The sequence below is a fragment of the Coffea eugenioides genome, chromosome 4, assembly GCF_003713205.1.
Source record: "Coffea eugenioides isolate CCC68of chromosome 4, Ceug_1.0, whole genome shotgun sequence".
Lineage (NCBI taxonomy): Eukaryota > Viridiplantae > Streptophyta > Magnoliopsida > Gentianales > Rubiaceae > Coffea > Coffea eugenioides.
Window position 1 is genome coordinate 16,389,458 of NC_040038.1, and position 26,293 is coordinate 16,415,750.

Consider the following 26,293-nt stretch of genomic DNA (forward strand, 5'->3'; position numbering starts at 1 on the left):
GGCTTGATATGATCGGAGGAAGAAGTCTTTGCTTAGTCAATCGTAAAGTTCACCTCTTTCTGGTTCCGCCGCTCTCCTTCATTCCTTCAACCCCGCAGCTTCCTCTCCTAATCTCCTCTCCTTTGCTTCAGCCGAAAGCCCTCAACCCCCGAAGCTCCCTGTTTTCCTCCTTAGTTTTCTGGTTTTTCTCTCCAAAACTCGTGGCTCTCTCTCTCCCTTTCTCTTCTCGGTCTCTCCCTCTCACTCTCTTCTTGGTCTCTCCCCCTCACTCTAGTTTTTTCTTTTCCTTTTGCTTTCTGTCTAACCCTCTACCTTACTCAGCCGCCACCCTTTTACTCCACTTGTTCTCCCTCTCCCTTTGCTGTGTTTTGCTCAGCTTTTATATGGCTACAAGAACCCCTCCAACCCTAGCATCCGATGGTGTGGATTGGAGTGGCATCTTCAGGATAATACATAAGCCATTAGATGGCTTTTGTTCTATGAATGTCTTGATGTTGGGATTAAAGCTAGGTGGCTTGAGGTTGAAGTGATCCAATGGAGCCAAAAAAAATGAGAAAAAACGAATGGGAAAAGAGCTGGAAAACCACAGCTACATTTTTGGTCCTGTTGCTTCGATTCAGCTTGTATGATAAGAAGAAGAAGTAGTGCGCGTATGGCTTCCTTCTCTTTTCTTTTCTTTTTTTAGTTTTCCAAATCAATTTTAGGTTAAACAAACAAAATTAATTCCTAATAGAAATTACATTTATTTTAAAGAAATCGAATCTTTTGTGATTAAAACATATTTTTGTGAAGATTTTCCTTTTTTTCTATTTTTCTAATAATAATAATTAATTAATTAATTTTTTTCAAGAAATAGAAGTGAAATAAGAATAAATAAAATTTAACAAAAATGAACAAAAATAGAAAATGAATAAATACCTAATAAAAATAAATTAAAAATTAAAAATGATGGTGAAATTTTTGGTGTCTACAACGTGCATTGGAAGTGTCGAGTGGACTTTTTGATCCAAGAACCTCAACCCTCAATTTGCGTTCTATATATTTTTTATTTGTTTTAAGGTGTTGAAATTCATGTTTAAGTCATTTTCCTTGTGCGTGAAGTGTTGAACTATTAAAAATTTCATTATAGAGTGCAAATTGGAGAGTGTGTTTTAACTACGGATTGAATTGAAAATTGCAGAAAATTCTTCAATAAATGTAGCTTCAAAGGATCCGAGTGCGGATCTGTAAATATCCGACCTCAAATATTTTTGGAAAAATGATCCGACCTCAGATCTGTACTTTCTGCCTTGGATATGGCCTCGGATACACTTCTGCAATCAGAGACTGATCCAGTCTTCGATCCAAGTCCCTTCACCATAATCTGACCTCAGATTCTTACAAAAATAGTTAAAAACCGAAGGTTCAGATCATTTTTTCTCATTCTTTCCTTTCTCCTACTTCGCACCACACACACACACACTTCACTTTTGATCCGTTTTCTTCACTAAATTTCATCACCAAACCACCTATTAAGTTTCTAAAATCCTTGTTATACGATTAATCCAAAACAACAGCACTTCAATAATAGGATTGAAAAAAATTTTGTCCTAGGATTTAAAACTCACCTTTGCTCAATTAAAGGTTGATTTAAACCAAATTCAAGGGGCATTTTGCATATTTGTTCTCCCCATTCATCATTCTACATGATCAAGGTAAGAAATTTTTCACAAATCTTCCTATTTTACAATTTCAAAATTTTGAATTTTAAAAGACTTTTGGAATTTCATAAATCTAAACTTGTGATGATATTTGTTGCAGTTTATGTGCTTTAATATACTTATTGGACTTGTTTACGCCTTCTCCTATGATTGAATATATCAATGTGAACTTATATGATTCAATGACATTTTTGAATTTTGTTTAATTTTGAATGTAACTGGCATTTGATCTTAGGATATTTTTAGACCTTATTTGTTGATGCAATTAGGAGAAAAATGGCTTAGGGAGTATGTAAGGTTAACACAAGGATCATTTGGTTTGGTTTTAAGCAAGTTTTGATATTTATAACATATTAAATTTTGATATGTTTACTTAAGTCCTCTTTGTATATTCAAATGAATTGATGTTAAAATAAGTTTAACCTTTGTTGATTCATTAAATTTTATCATATTTTATGATTATTTTTGTTATTTGATGGATCTAATAAGTGTTAGGCTAATATTGCATTGAGTTGTCTTTAGAAGTACTTTATCATTCTTAAACAATCTCAATGGTCGATCTCTACTTGATGAATTGTTATTTGAAATTGTTTAATCACCAACACCAAGTATTCATTTTATTTTTGGTGATGAAATGTATTTTGGGGAGGGGTGAGCAATTTTCCTTTAAATTCAGATTTTATTTTTATTTTTAGATATCATGGTGCGTACATGAGCAAGCAAACAACCCACTCGTGAGCCCACTCCTCCATCTGAATCGGAAGCGACAACATCAGCATCTCCAGCGACCTCTTCACCTTCCGGGTCACCAGAGCTACCATCACGCTCAAGACGGAAGCAAACCTCCACCAATAGCCAAATTTCACCTTCACCATATAATACCACTTGTTTTACTTCGGTAACTAATCAAGAGTGGTATGAGGCAATTTTTCAGAAAGACATCATCATAGAAAAGCATCTGACTCCCGAGGTAGATGCTCATTACAAGATTACTTCCACCTTTGCCAAACTAAGTTGGGAGACTATTTTCCAATTACTAACTCATTACTATTCCAACCTAGTTCCGGAGTTCTACGCCAATGTGAAAAATAAATCAGTCCACAACACTAACAGAATCGTGTCATGGGTTAGAGGTATCTAGTTGGTGATTCACCGAGATACCACTGCTTCCCTCATTAACTGTTGAAATGAGGGAATTAATGTCAAAATCACCAAGAAATTTCACGCACATGACAAATGGGATCCTGCTAAAGCCGTGACTCGACTCAAGAGCGAATACTGAGAGTCACAAAAAGGTCGAGCAAAATTGTCTTATACAGATTCTTTTGAACCTAGATACAATCTTTTGTTTTACATCTTCTACTTCAATGTCTTGCCCAAAAAGAGTGATAAATAGGAATTTTACAATAGTGATCTATACTTTTTGGACAAGATGATGTCGATGATAGGAATTCAACTCACTGGTCTATCTCTCCTATTTGAGAAGAAAAAGGTAAATCGTGGGAGTGAAAAGGTGATTTCGACCAAGAGCACTGACATTGTCTCCTCTACTTTACTCAAATCTTTCAACATCCCAGTTGACTTTGGTACGACCCTTATTCATGGTAGTGGTTGTGGAGAAATTTTGACAGTAACATAGCAACAGGAGACACCTTTGGCAACTCTTGTCGAGACTATTTTTGTTCCTTCTACGTCCACAAGTCCTTTCACATCCACTATTGCCCTACCTCTACCTTCCAGGCCTCCATCTCAATGGCGACAACTGATGGATGCTATTTGTCGTATGGAGACGCACATTGTGGAGAGACTTGATAGAGTGTGTGAGAACCTGAAAATTTTCTTATTTTTATCGAATGTTATTGGTTTATTTAAATATTTATTCACCCGTTTTCTCCGAATAATTTATTTCAACCATTTTAAGTCCATTCGTATGGAACAATGTCTTCCTTATATTTTTAAAACGCCCCGTTGGCAAATTTAATTTTTCGGAGGTTCGTTTAAGTGAGGAATAATAAGTACACGTGTTTCGAGATGATATTCTATCTGAGAGTGCAATTATCTTGGAGAATTAAGAATGATCAATAGTAGATTAACAAAAGTTAATTGAGAAATTAGAGGTGAATAAGTTCTAATTAAGCTTATACCGTGTTCGCGTCGAAAGTTTTCGAAAATCGCACCGCGCGACAAATTGGAGGCTTGAGGAATCAATATGTGTGAGTACTCATAGTTTTATTTCTAAAATAATTATTTTTATGATTAATTACCCTAGTAGTAGTTACTTATATTATTGTTACAAGAATTCCTTTTAAATTTCACTTTATTGCGCGCAAATCGGAAATTCGCGTAAATCGAGTCGGAGCGGCTGAGTGGAGATTTAAGAAACTTAATCTAGACTAATAAGAGTAAATTATTATAATGTTTAAGGAAGTGCATTAGAGGTTTAGTGCATAAGTGAAACAAACCCAAGAGAAACGGACACGAAACACGCACGCGCGATTACTATTGATAGTTGACTTTCACCAAACTTTGGCTCCAAGTTTTATCAAGCTTCCAAGAGAAGCTTTAGCCATCAGATTTTTCACTCTCTCTCTTTCCTCTCAAGCTGATGAAAATCCTCAAGCAAAGAAGAAGAGAAAGAATTCTCTCATTTCACTCCAAATTTTCTCACCATTTCACTCCAAAATCACCACATAAACTCACAACAACTTGGAGATTCACTTGGACTAGAAAGGGAGCATCTTTCTCATGATTTCTTGGAGCTTTTGGTGACCCAAAATTTCTGATTTTTTTCACCATCTAAGAGGTAGTAATCATCCAACCCTTTAAACTTGGTTCTAGTGGATTAAATTTGGCCTTGGAGCTTGTAGCTTCATGTGGATGTTGTTATTTAGTTGAAAATGCTTGGAGTGGGCACTATGAAATCCCACAATGGATATGTTGGACTGATATGATGATTATAGTTGTTATTTACGTTGATTAAGTGTTAAACAAGTGGATATAAGTTGAAAAAGTGGAAGGAAAACCAAAGGAAAGTTGAGGAAAATTTCAATTGCTAGCTGACCAGTTCTGTCCTATTTTTGCCGAGACCTTAATTCAATTTTTTGGTGATCAAATGACCTTGAATTTGATATAGATATGTTGTATAGGTTGTGTGGAAAGTTTCCACAAAAAAAAATTACTTGATTTGGTTAAGAAAAAGTTGAGTTTTGAACAAAAACAAACTGGAAATTCGCGTAACCGGGGTATGCTGGCAGTAATCTTTAAACTATCATAACTCTTTGCTCAGGAGTCGAAATCATGTTGTTTACAGCATTTGAAACTAGACACTTCCAGTTTTCTAACGGTATAAAATGCATCCCCTGATTCGACTTGAGTGAGCCATACTAGTTCTTCAAAGTTACGTGTCCTATTTTGTTGCTGTGCTCGAAAGTCAGTGGTAAGCTGAGGCTTGTTGCTTGAATTTGAGCTAGCTATAAATTGAATTTCAGAATATTTGCTTCTGAGGAATTGTAGCTTGTTGAATGTAGTTTCCAACGCCACCAACCATGCCCAATTTCAAGTTGAATTGACTGAATTATGGCCAAATTACAGAACTGCACCAGTGACAGAAAACCCTAATTTTGGCTAGCCGAATGGCTTAGCTCGAATTGGGACTTGTTATTTTGAAACTTTTGGTGTCAATCACCTACCAAATGTATGTTAGATATTTATTAGACCTTTTCTTCATAAATGAACCATGTTTGAGATGATTTCATTGGCCAAATGTTCGAAAAAGAAAAACAGAAGCATGAAGGCAGTTTTGTTTTCGGATTTCCTTAAACTTTGGTAGTTTAATTAACTACCTTCCTTTGTGAATTTTTGAATGAAATTTGGTAGAGGAGTAGTTCTCATATGGAAGTTGAATTGTACCAATTTTGGTGTTATTCTAAGACTATTTTGATGTACAAATAAGTTACCAAATTTATTCTTCCAAATCTGAAAAATTACCTAACAGTCTCAATTTTTGGCCGACTTTGGACTACTATATCTTGATGCTCGAAACTCTGATTTTAGTTCCGCTTGTTATATTTTAAACTTTGATTGTAACTCTAATTAAGTTACAAATTTCAAAGGCTAGTTCACTCTCTCTGAATTTTACCTAATTTTCAAAGTTCACCAAAAACCAAACCCAAATCTGTCGTGGGAGTCTAAGTCAGCCTTTTAAGCCGAAATTTGAGTGTCTTCCATTTTGAATCTTATAAATGTGTCTTTTAGGAACTTTTAGTACTTTGGAACTAGTTTCCAACGGTATCAAGTTTTCCAATTTTGGACCTACGGAGTGTGAGATATGATTTTTCAAAAATTGCACCTCAAATCTGGAATTTCTGAACTTGAAGAGAATTGAGTTTTCAGAAACTCTCCATTACCCTTCGATATTGCTTGACCGTTTTACTCTTGATTTCAAAGATGAAAATTAATTTTTCCTTGTATTATTAAACCCCACTTTGAGTCTCGATTTACGAGTAATTTAGGATCTTTTCATGATATTCTCTTAGGTTGTACAAGAGTACAATCTACCTTGTTAACTAGGGGTTTATAAGGGATTGTATGTGATAGTTAATTATTATTTGCTCAGGCACTCAAGGAGACCTTCAAGAGGATCTTACAGTGGACGCCTAAAATCCTCACTTGAACACTTGATTGTGCACCACTCTCTTGTTTTGACTAGGTAAGTGTCAAGTGCATGTTTTGTTGCAATTATGTGAATTGCTTCTCATGAATTGAAAATTTACAACTGTTGAGTCGAGTGTGTACTTTATCGCACTCGTTCTCATTTAAATGAATTGTAACTGAATTGCCTGAATTGAATTGAATTACCTGATCTGAATTGAATTGAATTACCTAACCTGAATTGAATTATATGCTATGGCTGCATATGTCGTTGGAGTGAAACTCCTCGACTCACACCTAACCTGGGGGATGCCCAAATCTCATCGACCAACCTTGGTCTCGAGCCGGCATGGGATTGGTCGGGAACCTTGGTGAGCCATGAGAAAACCTTTATAAGTTTGATCTATTGGAGATATCTTGCTTGACCTACTCGTGCAGTAGCGCCTTTATAGAAGTTCGGGCCCGGTGGGGGTTGTATAGTGGACGGACCTGTGAAGTTAGTGGAGATCTACGGATTTAAAATACCGACCCGGTTGATGGAGTGTCATCGCGGAGAGGTATTCGATCGAGGTTGGCAAAGCATGTGGAAATTAGCTCTTGAGAGCTACCATATCCTTGAATTGTTTATGTTTACTTTTATCTGCTTGAAATGTTAATTACTTTACCGTTATGGCTTTACTGACTGATTATCACTGCTATTTGGACTACGTGCTTGCATGTGTGTTTCTTGACCTCACTGAGTATTAGCTTATCCTATTAGTTTGTTTTCCTTAACAGGATCGGAATGGAAGAAGTTAAGGCAAGGCCGACTTGAGGCACTTTTGTATTAGGGTTTCAATGGTAATCGACTAGATACTTTTGGAAGTTGTATACTTTGGGAAAGTGATTGTATTTTAAAATTATGATGCAAGGTTGAATATTCGTGTATGAAAATGACTTTGTACCCTTATTCCGACTTTCATTGTTAGTATTACACTGTAAGTTGAACTGGAATTGTACCGAATCCTGGCGAGAGTTGGGCAGGCGTCCCGCAGATACCATTTGGTTCGCCTTAGGGAGAAGTGGGGGCGTCACAGAGTGGAATTACGGATTGATAGATAGAATGTGCCAAAGAGAAGCTCATTTGAACATACCATCGCCACTGAGTTCTTTGGGGCATGAAGCAGGAGAAACTGAAAACATATGGAGCATACAAGTGCTGCTCAAGGTAGAGCGGATGCTACTTAGTGCCAGTGATTCATCGATTGTTTCTCCTCTTTGTTTCTTTTTTTGTTCATAGTCTATGTCATTTTGATTTTGCTCATAGTATATCATGATGTGATTATATTTTATTTTATACCGAACTAAGGTTACATGTGACCGTTTTAAGTGCAATTAGTGAACTTATTATTTCTCTTAGGGTGTTTGTGATTTAAAGGAGCGTAAAGTTTGTGAATTTGGATCTCCATTTGAATTTTTAGAGGAGTATTAGTTCCTTTTCCTTCCTTCACATTAGGGACAATGTGTATGTTAAGTGTAGGGAAGAGAATAGTTTTGGTTATTTACGATTCGTGTGCAATTTTGTTTTGAATATGTGTTGCTTGTTGAAAGAGAATGAAGTGTTGTTGAAATTTGGTTGAGAATTTAGATTGCTAGTAGGGAGACTTGTCCAACATTAAGGGAAAATTCTATCAAAATTTTTTCAAATTCTTGTTCAAATTTTTAAATTTTCCAAGTTTTTATAATTTATCCACAAATGTATGAAGTTCATGTCTTTTTTGTTTCAAAATCCTCCCATCTGGTGAGATGATTTAAGTAATTTGAAAATTCAATTCTTACTTGATTTGAAAGTAATTATTGTGTGATTAGAAATATTGCATATGAGAAAGTGTATCTTGTAACATATGAAAAATTATGCCTAAAATTTTTACATTATTAAAAGAATTGTTTCTTCAAAAAGAGAGAGAGAGATGCTCCAACAAATTCTTGTATTGAATAATCGGGAGTTTTCATTTACAAATGTTGACTTCACATAAAAAGGTACTTGAATTAGGAGTAATAAGTGAAGTGTTGAGTAATTGGGAATTTTCATCTAAAAATATCGATTTTCGTGTCAAAATGCATTTTCACATTTTTTCTTGAAAAAAAAGGTGAATAATTCTCTCTTTAAGGTTTGTGAAGTTGACTACTTCATTTCGAAAGAAGAAGTTCTCCAAGGTGAATATATAAGTTAATCATTTAAGAAACTAGGTGAGGTAGAGAGACTTAAATTTGATGTGTTAAATTTTGGGTATAATTATCTCTCTTTTACATTCTATGATGAATATTGTGGATACTATGAAATGTTGTATAATGAAGGTTTGCCAAGTTGAAAGCGATTGAATTTCAAGTTTACCTGATTCATTCCTCTCTTAATTCATTGTTAGTTGACTTCTCTTATTGCTTGAGGACAAGCAATGATTTAAGTGTGAGGGAGTTATTTTACATATTTTTGGTATGTTGAAGAGTGTGTTTTTAGTATGATTTTTAGGATGAGGTGTGTTTTATGCCCTTTTAAATGAATATTACTAAAAGTACTAAATTATGGTCAAAACATGCAATTGAGAAGATTAATGCATAATCTATTGTGTTTTGTAGATTTTGATTCGTTTGATCTGGATTCAGAGTGATTAACACTCGTTGAAAGTTAAAATCAATGAAGAGTTGAGTCCAAGAAGTGAAGAATTGAAGGAGTGCATGAAATCAAATGTTGAAAAATAGGGGAAGAAGATCTGAGTTCAGATTTGAATAGAAAACCTTAGATCCGACCTTGGATAAACTTCCGTAGCCAGAGGCCTTGTCCGAGAGGAGGATTCGAACTCGAATCTACCTACTACAGGTCTCAGATTCTAATTGTGTAGTAAAAATAAAGAAAGAAGAAAAATGAGATCTGAGGGGTATTTTGATTGATCCGACCTCGAATCGTGCCATCGGATTTGAATGGTGGCTCTGCAATTTGCAGAACAACTTGTGGACATTTCACACTTGCTTTTTGACTCTTCTCTAAAAAAAAAATTTCGGCTGGCTAGCTGTTTCTTGTACTATGACCACTTGAACAAGCAATGGATAGATTCCAAGAAGCACACTTTTGTGGAAGAAAAAGGAAGGAACAAAAAGGGGAGGACATAATCACTAAAAAGAGGGGAGAAGAGAGAAAAGTGGGTTTTTCTCTCTAGTTTTAGTTTTTAGTCTAGTTTTCTTATTTCTTTGGAGGAACTTGAAGAACACTTGATGTAATGAAATATTTGAATGGTTGTGAAGTTGGTGAAACTTGGAGATCATGTTCTTCACTTGAATGAGCAACTTCTCCTCTCTTTTCTCTTTATTTGTTTGAAAGATGTTTGGTTTCATAGAAGTTATGAGTTTTATTGTGAAATACACTATGTATAATTAGATCTTCTTATTCTAAGAGTAGATGAAATTATTTATGCTTTGATTATCGTTAGATCTAGTTGATTATTGTTATATCTTGTACTTGCTGGTTCACTTGTTTATGCTTTAACACTTGATCATGTTTGATCACCATTAGCAAACCATTTAGTTGTTGTTAGTTTATGAAAATAGTTGACAATAATGGAAAATGAATGAGTGGAACTTAAGGAGTAGGCACACGAAAGTAGTGATGCACTTGGGTGGATTTGTATGACATTTTTTGTACTTGATCTAGTTGATAGTTAAGATTTTACCACTATAGTAGGGAAACTCATGTATTAACTAATTCCGGTTCATCGGCAAAAGCGAGTTTCGATTGCCTTCGTGAAATGCATCCCTAACAAGACAAGAAAAGTAGCATTAGTTGATTATTTCTTCTGTGATTGACATGATTAGTGGATTTTATTTCCTAGGACACTTGTGTTATTTGAGTCACTTTAAATTTGTTTGTTAACCTTTGAATTATTTTATTATTATTGTTGCTTAAATTTGATTCTTTATTGAGTAGTTTAGATACTAGAGAGTGCAATTAAACCTTAGTACTTCAAAAGTGGTTCTCGTGGAATTCGACCCTATTTCCTTTGTAATACAATACACGACTCATACACTTGCAGTTTACGAGAGAATTAGGTTTAAAATTAGAGCATAAGTATAATTCTCATCAGTCATTTTTAGATAATTCTCATCAGTCATTTTTAGATCCTTTAAAGAATTTCACAAAGAATAACTACTAGAGTAAGTAATGAACAATGTTTTCGTATTATTTCCTCCAAATTATTTGCTTCTCTAGGAAAGAGAAACTAAAAAGTGCTAAAAAATAGTCAAATAAAGTAAAGTTTTTTACTATAATATCTCAACCAATAAAAGATGACTGAAGTACTGGATCTGAATGTCCTTTTTCAAAGATTTTTCATCACTCACACCAATCTCACTCATCTAATTAAAAATGCCTGACACTTTACAGTTAACTTTTTTTCCTTTTCCAAAAAAGATCTAATATGTCTTACAAAAACCCTCTTTTCAAAAACAAAGACATGCAGTTGGTGAGTAAGAGATTTAATATTAAGGTAGTGTATCGTTATAATTAACTTCAAAGATAAATTACAATAGAAATACTAATCAAGGAAGTCGTCTATGAATTTTAACAAAACTCATTACTCATCTGAAAACTCACCATTTGGGTTTTCCTGCAACTAGACTTTTCTAAACTTATCATTATGTAGCATAAAGAATGGACAGACACTAAAAGTATATTATACTGCAATTTCAGTCATGATATACATATAATATTCACTATCCAATATTCATATAATATGTCATTTCTTGGAAGAGCTATAATACTTAATAGATAATATCCTCCATAACATATCATTTTTATTAAATTCTTTTTACACTAAAATACTATCACCCAAACTCTTCATATATTCTTATTTTAAATTTTTTATATTTGCATTCTATTTAAAATAAATATTTGGATAATTTTTTCAATACTGACAAAATATTAGAGTATATTATAGGATAATATCCTCCACAACATATCATCTTTATTAAACTCTTCTTACACTAAAATACTATCACCCATACATTTCATACACTCTTATTTAAAATTATTTATCATTTGCATTCTACTTCATTTAAACAATTGGATAACTTCTGTAATACTAACAAAATATTAGACAATCAAATCCATATCCAATACTGAAATACAAATTAGGAAATCTATAATTATTAACAAATAAGTAATTCACTAAGGGATAGTGCAATTTACTAATTGTACTTGAAATAATATCATAAAAAAATGTCAAGATTTTTGAAGGAGCTCAATTCTTCAGGATCTTCTTTCTTTATCTTTCTCGCTCACAGTTTGATAAATTTATTTTTAGTGAGTCCTGATATTTTAGAAACTATATCATGAATTTCTTTAAGGTTTAGCACTATTTGCAAATGAAAGGTAGTAGTAAAAATCATTAAAAAATTGAAGAAAAGTAAGTGACCGTAAAAATAATTCAAAAAAAGAGTCAAAGAAAAAGTAGAATTCTAAAACGGAATTTTTAGTGTCTAAATTTGAGAAAACCATTATCATACGGATAGAGGCAAAACCGTGTACTAAATGGGATCGAATTGTGGCACAACATGTTTTGTAAGGTAGGAACTACTACAATACATACATCTTCTGCAAAAAAAAAAGAAAAAAAAAGAAGTACTACAATACATATATCTGTTACGACTACCTATCTATTGTCTAAAGATATTGTAGAATTAATTTGTTGATAAATATATTTTTTAAAACATGAATAACTAAACAACGCTGGCTCTATGTACCGTGGTTTTGTTTGCAATAAAATAAAATAAATTTATAATAAAAAAAAGTGAAAAAAAAACTAAACAATCATTCAACAACCAAATTCCCTATATGTAAAATAATGTAAATCCTAATTAATTTCATAATTATTGATTTCAAAATATTAAAATAAAACAAGGTGATAATTTTTTGTGGCAAAACCCTACACATGAGACTGGAATGTGAGCTTAAATTTTTGTGATAAATAAACAGAATAGGGAGGACTAAAATTTAACCTCCAATAGATGAGAAAATGACTTAAAATGGGGCATCATCCCCTTATATTGAAGACTCCAATAGTAGGAAAGTTAGTATTATTTAACTTAAAAATATTTCTAAGTCTTATAAGATAACATATTCATTTTGAACATTCAATGATATAACACTATAAGCTTCATGATTAATATGTTGAATCGAAACTTGTAAACACCCAATCAAGCCTAGAACACGATAAACAATATTGCAAAGAGGTCATTTAACAATTTCCAACCTAGTCATCGTTTGAACATGAGCATAAAAATCAAACTCCATTTAAACATTAGAAAACCTAATAGAAAGGCAACCTCTAGTAGTTGGATGTCAAAAAATCTATGAGAAAGGTGTAAAGATAAAGCAAACAACAGATCTCATCTTTTAACTAATCAGAGTCACAAAATTTCTTTTTAATCCCACTCTTTAGTTTAATCTGTTGCTTTCTTTCATATTTTTTAGTTTAATCTTTTAGAGGTTTATTTTTTATCTTGTGTGTATGTTGAATTTCTTTTTTTTTCCTCTTTTCATTTGAACTTTTTTTTTTCTACTATTTTCAATATGTTGCTAAATTTAAAGTTTCTTTCTTGATTTGCAATTTTTTTTGTTTGTTTGATTTTCTCTCTCTTTTTTTGTGGCATGAAAAAATCGTCTATCAAATATGAAACTTCACTTTTTTAAATTTTTCATGTGACCAAGAAATTTTTTAGGGGATTTAAAAGTTTTTCTTTGATTTTCAAGAAGAGATTACTTTTAAATTTAATGTGAACAAAAATGTTTTTAAATTATTTGTTTAGGTGATGATGATGCAATTAGAGGAGTACTTGGGATCTAGTAATGTTTCTATGTGCAGGGTATCGTCACTAACCATAGAAGAATGGAGATTGTGATTCTTCAGCACTTTTAAAATTTGAAAATAAATAAAAATATAGTGAACCGATGAACCATCCGGTTGAACCGAAAAAACTAAGAATCGGTGGCTCAGCCGGGTCAGTCACGGGTCCAACTTTAAAAACACTGATTACTTTATATTCAATCCTTAGAGAATGTCAAAATAAGGTGATAATTAAATAAGACAAAAAAAGTGTTATAAAAGTTCTATGAATATATCACTAACTATTTGAATAAATAAAGCTTCAATTTTGCGACTAAACTAAAACTCAGCATTGAAGTGTCTAATCCGTCATAATGGAAGAAGTTTGAAAAACATAGCTAATACCATGGTAACTTGAAAATAATTATTTTGATTAATATCGTAACTCGACAGTTTTAGTGAGTCATTTGTTACTAGTACTACTAAATATTACACTTCTAATTGAAAAAATAACTATAAAAATAATATTTGAATAAAGCCAACATACTATAGAAAGAGAGAATCCATAAAATGTATAAATGTAAATAACATTTAGTTTAAATTAAGTTAGCCATCAATATGCAACTATAAAAGAAACGTGTTTAGTGGTTAACTTTTAATCAATGGATTTTGATAAATACATTCTACATGATGTATTATTTTATAAATAAATGATTCATTACTTGATGTGTTATATTGTTAATTTATCCGTAAGATTGAATTGTTGTTGTAAATCATATATTTTACAAGTTAACAATAGTTTTTTTTTTCATATTCGTCTACAACTAAATCACATTGTTGTTCTACTAGCTACAACTGATTTAGTTTTTTTTTTCTAGTAATGTGTGAGCTATACGTTTCAAAGGTATGAGAAAACATAACAATTGTAGAAAGATTACTAATACTTGAAAAAATGTCAAATTAACAAACAAAAAATTGGCAAAAATGGCTTTGGAAATCAACTAATATCAAATAAATCCAATTGTTATATTCTATAGTTCTAAGAAACAACAATTAAAATAAGGGTTCTCAAATTAGCTCCTCCCCGATATTTATCCAAAAAAGATTTTTTATGTAAGAATATATATTTCTCATTGATACCCTGAAGGATTCTAGACTTCTAGTCAAGTTAATCTAAAGAATAAGGTTTGGCAGCTAAATTTAACAATCAGCAAAAAAAAGGTAAAAGAATAAAAAGGAAACCTATTTCAGCCAAGTGCTAGTTGCATGCGGTCTAAAAATAAATATTAACTAGCAGTAATTCTTTTTTGGAGAATATAGTGGCAAGTAAGTACTTTTACAATTAAGATATAATTACATAGTACAGTATTCCTCTATCTATCTATAGTTGCAAGTAAATGGTGATGACTCGTGTCAAAGAATTTAATTACTTACTGTGTAAATTTAAATATATCTAACTTACTAGATATCCATTGACTAGTCAATTTGTTGCAAAAAAAAATATCTTTTATGATGTGGCTATTACAGCTTAGAGTAGTATGGGAGTTGAATTGCAGCTGAATCATATAAATGGTTTATTTTCTCATGCATGAATTTAAATACAAATAAACTGTTGAATATCTATTAGGTGGTCAATCTATTGCAAAAAATCTTTTATGATTTAATTACTTACACCCTAGTATAAGTGTCGGAGTTAAATTATAGTTGAAACGTATAAATGATTCATTTTTATGTTCTATATCTATTCCTTACGAAGGAGATATTAGGAAAAAAAATGGGGAAAGGTGGGAGAAGGGCTCTTATGTATATAAAAAGGATTCTCTGTTGTAAATAAATGATGGCAATTTGTGTCGGAAAAGTCGATAACCTATTATATGAATTTAAATGTATTTAAACTGTTGTATATCCATTGGCCAGTAAATCTATTGCAAAAAAATCTTTTATGATATAGCTATTATACCCTACTGTAAGTACAAAAGTTGAATTACAGATGAAGTGTATAAATGATTCATTTGTTTATGGGGTTAATTCCACTTTGTTCCCCCAAACTTTGGATAATTACCTACTTAAGTCCCTAAACTTCAAAATGGGACACTTAAGTCCCTAAACTTATAAATACCTCCCACTTAAGGAAAATTGTTAACAAATCCTGAATGCCGTTGGTGGTCGAAATGTCCCATTTTATAAGGGTTTAGGGATTTAAGTGTCCATTTTATAGGTTCAAGGACTTAAGTGGGAGGTATTTATAAGTTTAGGGATTTAAGTGTCCATTTTATAGGTTCAAGGACTTAAGTGGGAGGTATTTATAAGTTTAGGGATTTAAGTGTCCCATTTTGAAATTTAGGGACTTAAGTGGATAATCGTCCAAAGTTTGGGGAGACAAAGTGGAATTAAGCCCTTTGTTTATGCTTGAATTTAAGTATATTTAAACTATTGGATATTCATTGGTTGGCCAATATATTGCAAAAGATTTTTTATGATATGGCTACTTATACCCCAATGTAAGTGTGAGAGTTGAATTGCAGCTAATGCGTACAAATGATTCATTTTCTTATACTCTATATATATATGTTTCTTGGAAAATGAGATATAAAAAAAAATGGGAAGGGGGGAGGGGTTGTTAATGTGTTCTTGGTTTCATTTTATTGTACTCTACATCTGTTTCTTGGAAAGGGAGATATCCTAGAGAAGAGGGGCAAGGGGACATCAGGAAAAAAAAGGTGGGGGGTGTTCCCGATTTCATATTTTTTTTAATGATCTATTTATGTTTCTTAGGAAATGAGACATCATGCGTCAGGTGGGTTGGATTTGCTATTGGTTATTTGATGGTGGCCGCTTTCCCTTTTCTTTTGATAATGCTACAAATATTAGTCCCGCTTTATATATATTTATTTTTTTTAACTTAAACAGGAGATACTACCAAGTGCAAGATAGATTTTATTGGCATTTTAACAAAAACACCTCAATGTAAGTATTTTCAACCCCAATTCATTCCCTTTCTCTTGATTAAAGGAAGTTCAAGAAGTAACTTTAAACATGCTTCAACTCACAACTCATAATGAATATCCAAAACATAATCATGAACACTAGATTGCATTTGAAAAATGAAAAATTTGCCTAAAGTCAATGCATGATCTAAATTTGAGGTGAGAACGGGTCCAACAGGTCAAAGTTTGCATTTTTGCATAACAAGAGAAAAGCCAAGTTCTTCTTAAAGATTTACTCAATTGACAGACAAAACATTAAACCTTGAAGCAATAAAGGAGGAAAGAAATAGAAAAGTTAATAAATGTGGCCTCCCTTACAATTTGAAATACGTTTTCCTTAACCGCACATATCTAATATGGGTCTTTTCTCACAGTACGTAATTTAACCGCATCATATCATAAATTGAAACCGTACCCCAATCCTATAACATTATTCAAAGTCAAAATTTATTTTTAACATTTTTTCGTGCTCAAGAAACACGACTCAAATAATATAGTAAACAATTACTAACGCCGATTAATCACCTCTAAAATGAGTTTCAAAATTTCCCTTCTATTCAGATATGGTTTCAAAATTTCCATCCCTTTGATCAAACAATAAGATAGTACTAATCATCAAACCCATCTCAAAGGAGAAAGAACCATGGCTTGCAAGGTTAAAATCTCAATATTATGTCATGGTTTGGTAAAAAATTTTAACAAGGGTTGAAATGCGATAACTAGAGGTTAAATGTAGGGAGAGATGATTTGACTAGGCAAAAGGAGTTTACATTAGATATATGTTAACGTAGGCAATGCCAATAGTCCTTGAAACTAGCGGAGGAAAATTTCCTTGTCATAAAACCTAATTGATAAGCCATGTGCTTGATGGTGACAGAATAACAAATTAACGTAGGCAAAAAAATTATGTGTCTCAAGCATCTTTCGGTTTAAATTGTCCCTACTATATTCTCATACTTACTTTGTTCATAGGGTTCAATCAGGAAGAAAAGTATGTTCCCTTTGTTTATAATTATTATATGGAATGATTCTAGCATGGCATGTATGTTATTCTCCAATTTGATACTTATTAGAACTTTGTTAGGGTGACAACTTAAAAGAAATGAATTTAAAAAAACTTAAAAAAATATGAGGGGAGAGAAACTTTAATAAGCAGGTAGCTTCACAGTCATCTTCTCCTCTTAAATGATGGGAAGCTTTTGTAACATTTTTTTATCAACTCTATAGCTAATTAACGGGGAAAGATGTGTGTTTTATGGCTCCACTACTAAATCATAAACCTTCTTGGAAGCCCAAAACTAACCATTTTAAATGATAGTATATTCAAAGAGGTTTTGTCTCTTTCTTTTGAACAAAAGACCCTAGCAGCCATTAAACTATTGTTTGCATCACCTTTTGACCATTAAACAATTTTTTGTCTTAAATTAGTTACTCAATTAGCTAATCAGCACATTTCTAGTCATTAAGTTGATTGTTGCTTTTAATCTATGAAATAAGCAGAACTCGCGCAATATAAGTGTCAAATGTGAGGGTAGATTTGTCCACCACTTTCTCGACCTGAATCCATTTATTTTTTTCCTCCAAATGTGAAAGCTTTTGTCAAACGAAAAATTGGGTCTCAATTTGGAGCTCTTATTGTCGCAGACAAAGAGCGAAGAAGATGAAGGAGAAATAAGCGATAAAAATTCTTTTGGATAAGCTTATTTATGATCAATATTCCAAATAACTTGCATTTATCAACAAGTTTTACAATTGAACCAATACTTTAGTTGAGGGAGGTCGAGTTTAGTCAATTAAGAAAGTTTTGAAGACGGACTCCTATTTCAATTGTAGTCAATCATTTCTCTTAAGGCATAATATTCAGCTTGAATGAAAACTTGAACCTTTTGTTGATTTTTTTGGTGGATATTTGTTAGTATTTTTTTCTCATCTTTTATGTTAAATTTCAAGACAATGATTTTAAAGTCATACCACATCCATCGAGTAGTCACATATGGATTATTGAAATTTTAGAAGGAAGTAGGAGAAAAAGAGCAAATAAAAAAGAGAAAGGGAAAGGGAAACAAGGAGAGAAAAAAAAGTAAGTCTCGATTTTTTGTCCGAAAAAAAACTTTCACATTGGGATGATCCTTAAGGAAAGAAATAAGCGGGTACAGGTCAAGAAAGTGGTGGACAAATTTACCCTTACGTCGTTCTGACACATGTATTGTGCAAGTTTACTTATTTCATAGATTAAAAGCAAAAATTGACTTAATGGCCATGGGTGTACTAATTAGTTAGTTGAATAACTGATTTGAGATAAAAAAAAATTATTTAATGGTAAAAAAAGCATGCATGCAATAATTTAATCGCTATTAATATTTTTTTTCTATGTAAGATTGTTAATTTGTCAATGTGTCGTATTCGTATGAAATGATTCCAAAACCAAATACACATGTGTCTCATATTCAAGTGAAATTTATTTATTAAAGAGTTGTATCATACTTAAATATGTTTGACTAATATAACTTTTTATAAAAAAAATTGTAGGTGAAAGATTGTAAAGTTTTACGAGAGTAAAATATGTGCGTTTTGCAATGAAATATGTGACACTCTAAATCACTTTTTAGTGTTGATCTTTCATTGAATATTACCTATAAGTCTATAATGCATTATCTTCTCATTAACAATACGAAAAATAGTCCAATTCTTTTTTCTTTTATAGCAAAGAAAAAATTTAGAAAAAAATAAATGGGCAAAACCGTGCAAGAGAAGAAAAATACAATTGAGAATATATTCAAAATAAAAAAATAATAAATTTATAGAAAAAAAACATTAATAGTTACCTAGAAAAGAGTATCAGTAGGAGGAAAAGCAAATGAGTAATAACCAATTTATCAATTTGAGGAAGGAATAATGAAGACAAGAAATAGAAAGGTTTAAAAAAATCATATAAATTATAAATGTGAATCTATAGAAGTTAAACTCTAATATGGAAGATAATTTTCTATGTTATTTTGTTTGATATAAAGTTAATATATACCTATAATATAGTGCTATGCTGCCCAATAATCCAACTTTTTTATATGGTCAACTCTATTGATCCCTAAACAAGATTTTATTACTTTTTTATTTGGGTTTCAAAATATTGTTAAAAGGTAAGCATTGTACTCGTGCTTACTAAAATTATACACACAGAAGGGCATTTATCGTGCTAAATATATTTTGATCACCATGATTTAGTTTAAGTCATCTAATGGATAAATTTTATACCCTTACATGAAGCCTATTGTAAGCAAATGTTGCTTCTCAACTTGTAATTAGAGCTATTTGAAGAATGCTATTATTCTATTTCTAGGTCTATTAGAGCTTCTCAACGCACTATTATATTAGTTATTACTTTAATTTTTAGGCAGTGTCATCTATCCAAAATAATGCATAATGCGTTGATAAATTGGGACTGGTATAGCCTGACTAGGTTACAACTTAATCATTGGTGAAAAATAACGATAAATGTATAGGAAGTAATAAAGAGATATATCTAATAAAACATAATATAGGCTACCAAACACTTTTCACATATTGCACTGCATGCTGTTTTTTTTAAAAAAGTAACGATTATTAGTTTAGATTTTACATGGAATCAAATCAAGAGTACAAAAGTGATTTCCAAGCTTGATTTCTCGTTGAATTGTAGGCTAAGAATTGAAAAAAAAAAAAAAAGAAGTTGATTAGCAACATATTAATATTTATATGGCACAAGCACCTATCAGTTAAATAAAAAAAAGCATCAACTAGTCTATCGTCCATACTAACAAATAAAGGAACTTGCAAGCTTCCTTCATTAAAACCATCAGTAATGTATCAGTGTTTATGTGGCATAAATGAAAATTTTTGAAATATTTTAAAATTGGATGTGATACCATATTTTGTGTGACAGCTTTACAATCAGATTAGAAATCAATTGTTTCCAAATAGTATTTCCCCAATAGGTTTTACCTAGGCATTATAGCCAAACAAAAAAAAATTGAAGAACTGAGTAGCTAAATCTTTAATATCGAAAAAAGAATCGAACCACAATCCATCCTCCTATCTAATACGAGGAATAAAATTTTTATTTCTTTATTGCTCAACAAACCACAACTCAAGCTCGATGGCTAGCAAACATGTATGAGCAACCCTCACTTTTCCCAACCAAGTTTTGCCTTTTTTATCCTCATGTCGGTTGTATAGGTTTTCTTGTCTGACCTTTTGTGTGATAGATACACATGAAACTAGAGCAATAAACAATGATTCGAACAGTGAATCTATCTTAGTTTTCCCTGAAATTTAGTCATATTTGGGGGCTCTCTTCTAACATAAGCGAAATTAGTTCTCAATAGTTAAGTTGTGATTGCATTTTGTATGTTACTTTTCCATATTTAAACTTTTTCTTTGTCAAAATTGATTTTGTCATACATATGAGTATTTTTCATATGGAAAGAAAGTAATTGTTTATATATTTTGAAATACATTTACAAGCAAAGTGTTAAATCTTTTTCAACTTAACCTTATAGATGAATGTAGTGCACTAATTAGTTGTTGATTATTAATAGCTTTATTTCTTACAACATTTCTTTTTCAAAATATATAATTATGGCAAAATGTCTCAATGGCTCTCAAACCATTATAAAATTTAACTTTTGATCTTCTAACTATTAATTGATAAGTTTTAGCTCTCCAATTAATTAAAATATATAATTATATTCCTTCCATCAACTGTCAACATGAGCCATTATGTTTTATAAAAATAGCATGACATGAGCCGCAGTAGCCCTTAAACTATTATAAAGTTCAACTTTTGACCCTTCAACTAATTAAAACACATAATTCTAACCCTTCCATCAATTTGAATCCTTATGTCAAATAGAAACATCCCCACGTGCGTGGTGAGGGCATAACCGAGGGGTGTTTTTGTTGTCCCGGGACATGTACCAGTGTAAAATTATTATATTCCATTGGACTCATAAACTAATTTACCAAGTCTCCAATTGCTAAACTTGTCCAAAATTAGTTGAAAACCTAAAAATCAAAACCCTGAATAGAGAAATTCCAGCAAGGATAGGCAACTTGAATTAATTGAGTTGTTTTCAATTGGAATTTAACTCATTTTTCAATGTTGTTCCATATTTATTATGTTCATGTACTTCTCTTAATGACATAAATCTCGCATACAATTCATTTTCTGGGATATTCCAATAAGCCTTGGTTCATTTCAAAGTTTGAACTTTCTAAACCTCTCAAATAATCAATTCTCTGGTGAGATTTCTCCAAACTTTACATCACCATATCTAAACCTTCTTAATTTGTCAAACACTTGGTTAGGCATATCCCAAATTCTTTATCAATAGATGTTTCTATTCGATATAACAACTCAAGTTGACAAAAATGGGTAGAATTATAAGTTTTAATTAGTTGGAAGATTAGAACTTATCAGTTAATAATTTGTGGGTCAAAAGTTGAACTTTGTAATAGTTTAAGGGCCACTAGCATCTCATGAATCCTTTATCTTTATTAAACATAATGACTCAAGTGGACAAAAGGGTTAGGATTATATGTTTTAATTAGTTGGAGGGTTAAAACTTATCAGTTAATAGTTCAAGAGCCAAAAGTTGAATTTCGTAATAGTTGGAGGGTCACTGAGGCATTTTGCCCATATAATTATAGGCATCAATTAAACTTCAATTAATGCAATTTATTATACAAAGTAAGTAGTAATAATTATTGGTTATGTTTTTTTACTAATATCTTATCTTACTATAAAATAAGCAAAAGGCCAATGTTACTGTAGCAGCTCCTTTTGCTGACACATGGCACATTGGATGAATTTTGAGCCTTTTCTTTTGCTTTGTCTATGGACTTTACATTGTCTACTTTCCCCAAACTACCACGTTGCTGCTAGAAGGACAGGTTCTTAACACTTCTTCTACCATACTGAGCCATGTGGTTGACTCTGGGGAGGGAGTCTACCGGGGAGAAATTTTTTTCCGTTTATGGCCTCAGAATGTTGACTACTTCTGCGAACAGTATACCACTATTGAGGCCATTTGTGTCTTTTTATGTAAAATTACTACTTTATCTAGTGAGAAAAAATGGCTCTCAAACCAGTAGCTAACTATTTAGGGTTGTTTGTGACTTTTTGCCTACCATTCTTCTCCTATCTTTGGCTGTGTTTTTCATTCCTTTCCTTTGTACGCCAGACACAATCAAGAATAGCAGCTGAACTGCTTCTATGCATGGTCAGAAAAAGCAAAGAAGCAGGTAAGCTTCTTCCTTTCTCCGTATCTTTTTTTCACCAAATCCTTCTCATTCTCCACTGTAGAATACACATGGCTAACCTATCCTATCAGTGTTAATTATTGCCATGGAAACCACCAATTGTTTCATAGATTGAGTCTACTTTTTGGAACTTTTTCTCCTTGTTTACATTTTGTGACATTGCGTACAATAGAGGAGAAGAAAAGAGAACTCCAACAAGAAAGAGTTCTGGAGAAAGGGCTGCAGGAAAAGTAAGAATTTATTTTTTTTCCCTTTTGGTTCTGAATTTTATTTTCGCCTTTTAGGTCTTTATTAGATGATATTCTAACTTTAGTACAAAAATTTTGCATTTTCTTCTTTTCTGCTAAATGTGAATATATGTGTCAATGAATTTTTTCTTCATTTTGTTTTTTCCTGTTTAAAAATTTTTTTATTAGATGTTCTTCATTTTGTTCTTTCTTTTTCTCTTATTTTTTTTATTAGATGATGTTCTGATATTCGAGATTTTTTTTTCTTTTTGTGTTGTTTCTTTTGGTTGCAATGATTTATCTAGCAAATACAGCTATTCAAGCAAGTCAAGGTTTTGTGAAATCTCAGAGACCAATGGCCATCAAGTGTTTGATAAAATATCTGTGTGAAACTTGGGATAGCAGAGAAAACACGGAGAGAATGATCGCACAGGTAAATTCTACTCCGGTCTATATCATTTTTTCCTCTATGGCCAATTCCTTCTATGTTTTTTAGGGCACTTTATCTTTCCTTTTCAACGTTTTTTTTAGGGCACAAATTATCCTATCAAGAAGTTAATTATTAGTAGATTAGTAGTTGGAAACATGGTTTACAGTTTTTTGTGTTGTAGAAGTTGCCGATTCAAGTATGTCTTACACTTCATCTTCATATAATAACTTAAAAAACTTATGGTTACCTTTTGTCCAGGTAAAGAGCTACCACATAAATTCTGATGTTGCCGATGTAATATAGGATACGATTGAGAATTTCCAGCTGTAGAAGTCGAAATTTTGTATTGTTAGTTTGTTATCCCTACACATATCTTAGATATATCATAGTATTCCAAAGTTTAATATAAAATTTCTAAGATACATCATATGTATCTCAGATATATCATATGCACATATCTTAGAAATTTTGTATTGTTAGTTTCTTATCTCTGCACATATTGGTGTACTTAAGAGTTTAATTTCAGGGACCAAAGGGGACGTTGTTGACACCATTAACGGTGATTCTGGCAAGTTAATTTATTCTGGGAATGATGGATCTGAGATGAACTTGGCTAATGCGGTGGCTTATTCTCTCCTACGAGTGCTAATGGGCTTGTCAAGAGTATTGGAGCTGGTGGAGTTGAGAGCAGAAATCAGCAAATTTTTGTGGGTTATGGGGTTGGAAAAGAAATTATCCCTCAGTCATCTAAGCCAGCTCAAGAGAAGAAGCCCTAGGTTTCTACTGCTAATGGTCATGCTACAGCCCCTGCTGCTAAGTAAATTTTTCTCCTTTCCTCTGTTGCTTAACATCATAGGAAATAAATAAACTCTTAAATTTTTGTCAATTTCCAGTTCACTGTGTTTTGTTGGAGTAACAAAACAGAAAGGTTTATGTATTGTTGATAACAAGAGCCTAAGAGGCAAAATTGCTAAAATGATAACTAGAACCACTGTTGTCCAATTAATTTGTTTAATAATCTTATTTCATTATTTCAAGGATAGTCTTTATGAACTCATTATGATTCAAATTGAAATTCATATTCTTATGGTGAAGGCTTGAACTTAATAGTATCCTATAATAACACCCATTGCTTTAAAGACGTAGAACTTGCATGTTTAACCATGGCTTTGGTACATGTTGACTTAAGACTTTCGAGTTTCAATTTAGTTTTGCTAAAAATGTCAAATTTTGGTTGATTTTTTCTTAGAAACTTTTGGCTTAAGACCCAAAAATCTATCCATATTGAGATAGAATGTACCATTAGATGCCCATCATGCAAGGAAGAAATTGGAGTTGAAGCGAGGTAAATGTTATTATTTACTTTTCTAGTGCTAGAATTGGTAAATCATTTACAACAATTATAACTTCTAATTTGCTTTAGGTAATGGCAAAATATGATAGGTGTCGCTTGGGATTTGTGGTAAATGATGTAACAGGATCTTTACATGCTGCAATTTTCAGTCCATATGCTTAGAAATTGTTATCATATACCACTCTTCATCTAGCCAGCTGATGACCAAGTAAGTTCAACTCCATGAGCTATAACTTGATGAGTTGTTGCATAATGATGAGTGCAACTTGATAAATGCGCTTAAATGCTCTTAGAAGAACAATTGTAGGAAAGTATTGAAATATTATACTAAAAAGTCGTATTTTTCCTTAAAGAATTAATGAGGCTTTGTTCAACTTATTTGATCCATTTTATAGCTTTAAGTTTTGGTTATTGGATTAATTCTTTTGTATGACATTTTATCATAAGTTTACCCTTACAAATTCACGTATAGCTTTTGATCTTGACTCTTGAGATATCCTAAAGCCTTATAAGAGCATTCTTTTGGTCAGTTGGAAATAATTGAAAAAGATAAGCTGTCTCAGTTATGGCGTAGGCATAAGTGACTTATAAATTTCTACTATTTAGTTTTTGAATGAGGCTGCCATAAAAAAAATGACTCTATATGCTTTAATAAGTTATTTGTATCTAACGTATCTGCTTATCTGTTAAAATTTTAGAATGCTGCCTTAGTTTTGGATTGTAAAAAGCTATATTGCTTCGCAGTTGGAAATTGCATAGTCAACATGTAATTGTTGATTAAATATTTCAAACAAATATTTCGAACAAAGTTCACTAATGAAATTAAGGATGCTACACATTTTGCTAAACTAGCCTCTCATGTTGAGGGGGTTACAATGGTTTTTTCATCCATGCTTTTAATCTGGAAAATCCAAGGACAAAAGGACAGCGAAGAACAACACTATCAAAGCATACGCTACTGAGGTTGGAGGTCAAATTTCGATAGCAATCCCAAATGAAGATCACAAAAGATGTTCCCAAATTTCATATCAATGCTCAAGATCCTTTATGATGGCGTTCTCATACAGAACTTGATGGAGTAAATGCATGTTAGCAATCTAATTAGTGGGCAGTCAGTATTTCAATTTATAGTTGTCTAGGATATAGCACTACTAAAAAGTTTATGACAGCCTGCTGAATTACTTGGCAGTGGGAAAGTAGAAAAGATGTTAATATTGAACCAGTGCTCAGTTTCTAAACTCTGTTATTTTACTCAAATGATGAATTTGTATGCTTAATTCTTCTTTCTCCCTTTTATTAATCTTCTAATTTCCTTTAAACAATTTTCTTCTTACAGATTCGGATGATTGCAGCTCTCAGCTCCATTAGTTTTTAGCATATATAATGGAACCAATCATTATAGCATTTTTTTTTTTCCTTTTTGGCTTTGAATTCTTGAAAAAATTACTGTTGAGATTTTAAGTAGGATATAAATTATGTCAATATCTTTGAAACTACAAAATTGAAATACAATTCTAGAATTTTACCTAAATGAAAAATGTATTTATGAACTATATTATGATCTATTAATTTTTAATCCAAAATTCAAGAGATCATGATACACAGAAAATGGTACATTAAAAGTTATACAATTGAACTAACATTGCCACTTAATATATTCCCAGGAAAGAGACTCTTGTGCTTTCTTAAGAAAGCAACTCCAAGAGAAAAAACAATTAAAGGAACAGCTTTTACCATTATCACAAGCTATGAAGTTGAACAAGTCCTAGCTGGCCAGCAGACTTAAATGAACCT

The 26,293-nt window shown here is 32.0% G+C and overlaps 2 long non-coding RNA genes across 2 annotated transcripts; both read left to right on the plus strand.

Annotated features, from left to right (window-relative positions):
* The first annotated feature begins 22,606 nt into the window (after window positions 1-22,606).
* LOC113767325 lies at window positions 22,607-23,824 on the plus strand. Its single transcript, XR_003468001.1, has 3 exons — window positions 22,607-22,718; window positions 23,021-23,148; window positions 23,672-23,824. It is a non-coding gene; the product is annotated as an uncharacterized LOC113767325 (long non-coding RNA).
* Window positions 23,825-23,884: 60 nt separating this feature from the next.
* LOC113769488 lies at window positions 23,885-25,999 on the plus strand. The gene is made up of 4 exons (XR_003468157.1): window positions 23,885-23,962; window positions 24,395-24,490; window positions 24,569-24,707; window positions 25,836-25,999. It is a non-coding gene; the product is annotated as an uncharacterized LOC113769488 (long non-coding RNA).
* The last annotated feature ends 294 nt before the right edge of the window (window positions 26,000-26,293 follow it).